This window comes from Vicia villosa, linkage group LG4 (assembly GCF_029867415.1).
Source record: "Vicia villosa cultivar HV-30 ecotype Madison, WI linkage group LG4, Vvil1.0, whole genome shotgun sequence".
NCBI lineage: Eukaryota > Viridiplantae > Streptophyta > Magnoliopsida > Fabales > Fabaceae > Vicia > Vicia villosa.
The window spans coordinates 157,161,146-157,169,386 of record NC_081183.1 but is presented as its reverse complement, the minus strand read 5'-3'; positions in this window follow the sequence as shown (position 1 = coordinate 157,169,386).

Below are 8,241 nucleotides of genomic sequence, written 5' to 3'. Positions count from 1 at the left end.
AAAATGTTATGAAATGCTGGTGAAGGAATTTATTGTGAATTTATCTCAAGATTGTGGTGATGGAACAACTGATGATTTTCATAAGGTGTATGTTAGAAGAAAGTGTATAGATTTCTCCCCTGCCGTTATCAACCTATATCTAGGTAGAGATGTTGAGGCTCAACCTGAGCTTGAAGTGACTGATAATGAGGTTTGCAAGGTAATCACTGGTGGTAAGGTTAAGAAGTGGCCCATAAAGAGCAAACTGTCTGCTAGTTCTCTTAATGTCAGGTATGCATTGCTGCACAAAATTGGTGCTGCTAACTGGGTGCCTACCAATCACACTTCCACCATTGCTGTTGGTCTGGGAAGATTCATATATGCTATGGGAACCAAGACAAAATTTGACTATGGGACCTACATATTTGATCAAACTATGAGGCATGTTGGTACCTCTGCTACCAAGCTTCCCATTGCTTTCCCATCTCTGATATGTGGAATAATCCTCAAGCAACACCCTGGAATTCTGAAAAGTAAAGATTCTGCTTGTAAGAGGGAGAGTGCTTTGTCTTTTCACTACAAGCTGATGCAGAGGTCTGATGACAAGGCATCTGCTGGGACATCACAACCCAGCAAGACTGTGAACAAAGCTCTTCTTATTGTTGAGCTAAAAGAGACTTGTCAAGAGTTGGACAACAGGAAGCTGAAACTTGAAAATCTCATCCACAGTCTTGAGCAGTCTACAGATGATGATCTTGCTGGTGAAAAGGGTGATGACAATTTGGATGAAGACAAAGAGGCTGAGGAAGAAGCTGAGGGTGCTGAGAGTGGGAGTAGTGATGCTGCTGAATGGACTAGTAGCTCAAGTGATGACAATCCTGGTGGCTCTAGAGATGAAGACAGTGATGGGTCTGATGATTAGCTCTGCTAAGCTGAATATGTTTTGGCTCCTTTTGTGGCTAAAAAGGGGGAGTAATTGGTAGTGGTAGTGGTTGTTTTTGTTGTAATGGTTGTTTTGTTATTTTGGTGGCTCTGATGGTTTTTTTTCTTGGACATGGTTGTTCTGTGGTTTTCTGGTATGGTTGTTCTGTGGTTTTCTGGTTTTCTTTATTTGGTGGTTCTCCCTGACAATGACAAGTGGTTTCTGTAATAATTGATTAAGTAGTTGGTTTTTGGTGATTAATCAAGTTGAATCAAGTTGCTGTTTTTTTTACAGAATTTATTTTTCTGTTGTTGGCTGCTGTATGCTCTGATATCTGGTGGCATCTATTATTGTTTTAGCCAAAAATTCGCCAAAGGGGGAGTTTGTAGATGTTGTTGATTGGCTGTAATTTTTGGTAAAACTAATTGTGGTTCTATCATGTCAAAAACAGTGTCATGACATGCTTTCTGTTGTTGTGAAGTCATTAATTATGCAGGCCTTTACCTGATGTCAGGGCCGATGTCATGACATTCGCAGCTGTTAGTCTTTTCTATTAGTACTTATGATTGTATGATCTGATAGGACCTTATGCGCTATATTTGGTAATAATGGATTCTGGTCTGTTTCAAGGACGTCTTGAATGATTACTATTATGAGTTCCTTGTGTAATGGAGATTTGTTTTAATTAGGGCAAAAACTATTTTGTGGATCCAAGGCCCAGTTGCAGTATTGTCTGAAGGTTATTTAATCCGTGCAGGTGCTGCTGTTGCCGTTAGGGTTTTCTGATTGAGAAACTATTAGAGTTCTGTGTGTTTAAGGTTTTCATTGTAGTTTTCTTGTAAGCCAAATAATCATCATGATGATTGTCTTGGTCTAGGTGTTTTTTGTTTTGAGTTGTAAGAAGTACTCGAAGCTTTTAAGCAAGAGTACTATTGTACTTGATCAAAGCTTTTAAGCAAGATCAAGTTGTGTTCTTGAAGAGTGTCTTCTTCTGTTTTAATTGGTTAGTTTTTCATCACTGCTGTGATTGAGGGGGAGTGAGTAGGATCTCTGGTCTAAGTTGTTTAGATTGAAGTTGCATTGGGTAGATATTAAGTGAAAGGCGTAATATTGAGTTGTATTACCTTGAATTGATATTACTTATAGTGGACTTCCTCCCTGGCTTGGTAGCCCCCAGATGTAGGTGTGTTTGCACCGAACTGGGTTAACAATTTTCCTGTGTTGCTTTCTGCTTACACTTTGTTCATTTGTTTAAAAACATTCAGATAGTGATGTCGTGACATCCTGTAAGACATCGCGTGTCTGAGTCCAGAATTTCAAATATAATTAAAAATAATTAGTAAAATATATTATGAATAAAGATGTAACTTAAAAAATTTAAAATTTTTACCAATCGTCGGGCATGCTCGGCGGTGCTAATACTTCCAACTGTGTTGACACAACCGCCCTTTTCAGATGCCCTCATCTTCTTAAAAGTTTCTGATTTAGCCCGGAATTCTGGACTCCTCCAATATGTAACAAGATCATGAAAAACCTCCTCGCCTATCCAGTTAGGACGGATGCCATGAAGCTCATGATTCTCCCTTACTCTCCGCAGCATATCAGACATTCTTTTAGAGCATCTGGTGTTGAAAACTTTCTGAACACTTTTTTCACTCAAAGGATCCCACACACATTTCTCCTGCAATAATGTATGACATTAAAATAAAATGTTAAGTAATTATAATGAGAATTTTATTTAAATAACTATAACTAAAACAATAAATTAAATGCATAACATATATAAATAACAATACCTTAAACATTCTAAACCATTCATCTTTATTTTTTACGTCCCCATAGCTCTTAAAAGCTGATTTATACATCTGCTGAATTATATAGCTAACAACCCTAGCAGTTGTCCGACTCGGCGTAAAACTGAAACAAAAAATGAAAATGTTAGATATAAATTTATAAAAAAAATGAAAAAGTATACATACTATAAAAGTTTTTAAATAGGAAACTTACTTGCTTCCTTCGGGCTGAATCCAAAATCTGCCATCAATCACATGAATCTCATCAGGATCATCCCTCCCACGAAGATCAGCTCCATCTATCTCATCAACTGCCTCATCAACCTCACGTGCTGGTACATGTGTGGGATGTGGGGTGCGTGAGCCTCCAACCTGTGTGGGGCGTGGACTAGGAGATCGTCCAGCCTGTGTCGGACGTGGACGGGGAGATCGTCCAGCCTGTGTGGGGCGTGGACTAGGAGATCGTCCAGCCTGTGTCGGAGGTGTACTACTGGATCCTCCCGTATGCTGAAAGGAGGAAGTCATCTGCATGGGATATGAGAAACCAGATCCTCCAGTATGCTGGAAGGATGAAGGCATGCCAGTATGGGCGAATGGAAAGCTGGGCGGGGGCACACCAGTATGTGTGAATGGAAAGCTAGGTCCTGCCGCCTGCTGGAAGGACGGGGGCACACCAGGATGCTGGAAGGATGGCGGTACCGCTGAGTACTGGAAGGATGGCGGTACCCCAGACGGGAATGTGTGGGAGGAGAGTAATGGGGTAAAAGCCTGAGTACTGGCTAAAGACATATGATCAACACTCTGAGGGCGGGAAGACACGGCCATGGGAGGCGCCTCACATACTACTATCCTCGGACGTTGGGACTTCTTACCACTATCTTTACTCTTAGGTGGCATTTTACCTATTTTATTATTCATCAACACATAAATATTCATCAACACATAAATATTCATTAACACATAAATATTCATTAACACATAAATAGATATTTAATAGATATCCACTAACACATAAATAGATATTCATTAACACATAAATAAATATTCATTAACACATAAATAAATATTCATTAACATATAAATATACATTCAATGTTTAGTTATTCTTCATCTTCGCTATCCACATCATTCTCTTCATCATTCTCTTCATCATTCTCTTCATCATTATCTTCGTCGTTCTCTTCGTCGTTCTCTTCGTCATTCTCTTCATTGTTGTCATCGGATTCAAACTCTTCATCATTCTCTTCATCCACATTATTTTCAACCAACAATATAGATGCATCAACTTGATGTCCCTCAACAATTGTATCAGACAAACTTGTAATGTCTTCAGCTGCAACCACTTCATTAATTTGATCAACATCATCAACTTGATAGGCAACATCTTCTACTTGATCGCCATTTTCAATATGACCTTGCGGTTTTGTTTTTATTGCAACACACCATCCTCTTTTACGTGTCACAAATGAAGGATAAGGTACATAATAAACTTGCCTAACAATATTTGACATTATGAAAGGATCATACTCTTTGTATTTCCGGTTCATTTGAATCTCAACAGTACCGTATGACCTGTCTATTTTTGTGCCTCTACTTGGATCATACCATTCACAATAAAACAAGACAACTTTATTTTCTGAATCCATGTAATGGTATACCAACTCGTAGATATGTTTAATAACTCCATAAAAGTCATCTTCACCACCATCTGTAACTCCTTTTACAAATACACCACTGTTTATGGTTTTTTCCCCTTCGGTCCATGCCTCAGTGTGAAACTTATATCCGTTCACGAAGTATGTGTGCCATTCATTTGCGCTTTGGATAGGGCCTTCTGCCAAGTTTCTCAAATGGAGTATTTCTGGAGTTGGTGGAAACACGGTAGACAATCTTTGCTTGAACCATAAGGGAAATTCAGCATGAATGACGCCGGATGTTGATTGTACACCGGTACTATGAAAATATGCATTGTTAAATTCCCTACAAAATATACACCATAAGTTAAATAAGTTTGGTATACAGACATTGTCAACAAAGGTAAAAAAACTATTGGGTAAACTTACTCAAGGTATTGTTTAACTTCGACGCAGTTGATCAAGACATGGACATGTGCGGATTGCATTTCTTTCTGGGTCAACCAATGCACACTCTTCTTTCCAGAAGGTCGACCTGGAAGACCGAATACTGATAAGGTGAATTGACTCCTCTGGTTGACATTTACCGGATTCCGTATGGTTCTAGGAGTTAACATCAAGTGATTGAAATAATGACTGCAAAAATGTGATGTTTCTCGATGCAGGTAATGTGCACATATAGAACCTTCAACTCTTGCTTTATTCTTCACTGATCGCTTTGAATCACCCATGAACCTTTCAAACGGATACATCCACCTATATTGAACTGGTCCACCAAGAAAGGCTTCATATGCAAGATGCACAGGTAAATGTTCCATTGAGTCGAAGAAACCAGGCGGAAATACTTGTTCCAACTTACAAAGAATGATTGCAATGTTTTGGTCCAACTTCATGATGTCTTCCACTTTTAAAGCTGACGCACAAATATCTCTAAAAAACTGACTAATTTCAGTCAGTGGATCAAGAACATGTTTGGGTAGCGAGCCAAATGCAATTGGTAACAATTGTTCCATGAAAATGTGACAATCGTGACTTTTCATTCCATGCAACTTCCCAGTGTTAGGGTCAGCACACCTTGATAAATTTGATGAATACCCATCGGGCATTCTCAAATCTTTTAGCCATCGACAAACAGCTTTAGCTTCTTGGGAAGTCAAAGTGAAACAAGCCTTGGGTTTTAATAACTTTCCATTCGGTAGAGGCTTCAACTCCAACTCTCTTCTGTTACACCATTTTTCCATGTCTTGTCTGGCCTTTTCATTATCTTTTGTTTTGCCTTTCACATCCATCACTGTGTTAAATACATTATCAAAAAAATTCTTCTCAATATGCATAACATCTAGATTATGGCGCAACAAGTTATCCTTCCAATACGGGAGGTCCCAAAATATACTTCTTTTTGTCCAGTTGTGCGTGACTCCGTATCCTTCAATTCGGCATTCTTTGCCAGTATCTGTAAATTTTGGTAGCTCACTAACTTGTTCCCATATAGCCCATGGTGACAATCGAGGCGGAGGCGAATCTTTCACTCGTACATCTTTTTTAAAGTTTGTCATGTTTCTTCTATAGGAGTGATTTCGTGGTAGGAATCTTCGGTGACAGTCAAACCACGAGCTTTTCCCACCTTTATCCAACGTGAACCCTTTGTTGTTTCCCATGCAATGCGGACAACCCATTTTGCCATGCGTACCCCAACCAGACAACATGCCATATGCTGGAAAGTCGTTGATGGTCCACATCAATGAAGCTCGCATTATAAAGTTTTCTTTACGTGATATATCATAAGTCCATTCTCCAATCCACAATCTCTTCAAATCATCAATTAAAGGTTGTAAATACACATCAATTCCTGCTTTTGGACTCGAAGGTCCTGGAATGACGCACGTCAAAAACATGTATGGTTTTGTCATGCACATCTCAGGAGGGAGGTTGTAAGGGGTTACAATAACTGGCCAACAAGAATATGCGGTTCCCGACCCTTGGACATAGGGAGTAAATCCATCCGAGCATAATCCAAGCCTGACATTTCTAGGTTCTGCGGCAAAATCAGGATGCATCCGATCAAAATGCTTCCATGCCTCGCCATCAGATGGATGCCTCATAGTGCCTGGACTTGTGTTATTTGTGTGATGCCATGTCATTTGACTTGCACTGTGCATTGAAGCAAACATTCTTTTTAACCTTGGTATTATTGGAAGATAAAACATGGACTTTACTGCTACACGGTCTTGATTAGTGTTAACGGCTCTACTGGGAACTTTATATCTTGGACTCTCACAAAACTTACATTCCTCCAACAACCCATCTTGAGTACCAAACTCATTGTCGTAGAACAACATACAGCCATTAATGCAACAATCAATCTTTCTTACTCTTAAGCCCAACTTCGACACCAACTTCTTTGCTTCATAAAATGTTGTAGGCAAGTTGTCTTTCATTGCAGTTGAGTCCAACATCATCTTTACGAAGAATTCCAAACACTGATCAGGAACATTCCAATTTGCCTTGGCGGCCAACAATCTCACACACATTGATAACTTTGACTCAGACGATCCATCAAACAACGGCGTATTCATCTCATTCAACAACTGATAAAATTTCTGCGCTTCCTCATTCGGCAACTCTTCCCCACCAAAATCTTCAGGCTCATCATAGGTCACGTTCACACCAAAAGCATCCTCAACCATGTCACTAATCAGATTAAAGTTTTCCTCATATTCCACAGGCGGCCGACTACTTGAAGCATGAGAGTTGCTAGTCTCTTGTACGTTACTAGGCAGTTCTTCACCGTTAAACGTCCAAACCCAATAATTTGCAATGAAACCCCTTCTATGCAAATGAGCTGTTATTTCCTGTGGGTCACTAATTATTGGTCTACATTCACATTTAAGACAGGGACACCTAACTCCTCCTTCGCTTCGACATAATTCCTGAGCAAACGCCCAACTGATAAACCCTTCAACTCCTACTATAAAATTGGGTTTAAGTCCCATTCTTCCTGGAAATGTTCTATCGTACATCCAACTACGATAATACCGATAATATTCCATACTGCACATTTATACAATCGTTGTCATTTTGAGTTAGAATACTAATCAACTTGATATTATTCTTAGACGTATACTACGCATGTTATATTTAATAAAAATACTACTAATATTTTTAACTACACATGTTATATTAAAAATACTACTATTAAATATTTTTAACTACGCATGTTTAAAATACTACTATTAGAAATACATGTTATATTTTTTTATTTTAAAAATACATATATGAATATCCATTATTTACTTTATAGTAAATTTTAATTTCTTAATTTGATATCCATTATTTTTTTTACACTATTACCCTAAATATTTTCATCTCTTTTAATGATCACATATATGAATATATACAATAAATTATTATTAAAGTAATTGATGTGTTCATCATTTATTTATTTCTCTCGAATAAAAATTCCTTTTTAAACTAAATAGTAAATAAAGACAATTTTTTGAATAATTGGTCAATAATAACATATTTTATAAAAATATTTGGAGCATAAAAAATAACAAAAATAATTTATAAAAATATTTGGAGCATAAAAAATAATTTCATAAAAATCATTCTTATAATTTAAAATTTATATTACATTTCTTTTTCTATTGCATATAATATTTACTTTATAGTAAATAGTAAATACTTTTCTTTTTCTATTGCATATATTCTACTTTTAATATATATCTAAAATATCACAATAAAAAACCTAAACTAAACTAAACCTAATTACCACCTAAATAAATTCTAATATATTTTATTTGAATATTATTTCGTACTATTATTTAAAAAATGTTAGTTCCATTATTTATTTTAAGTGAATATACTAGAAAATGATTTAAAGAAGGTTTTAAAAGTTGAAACTATTTTTTAT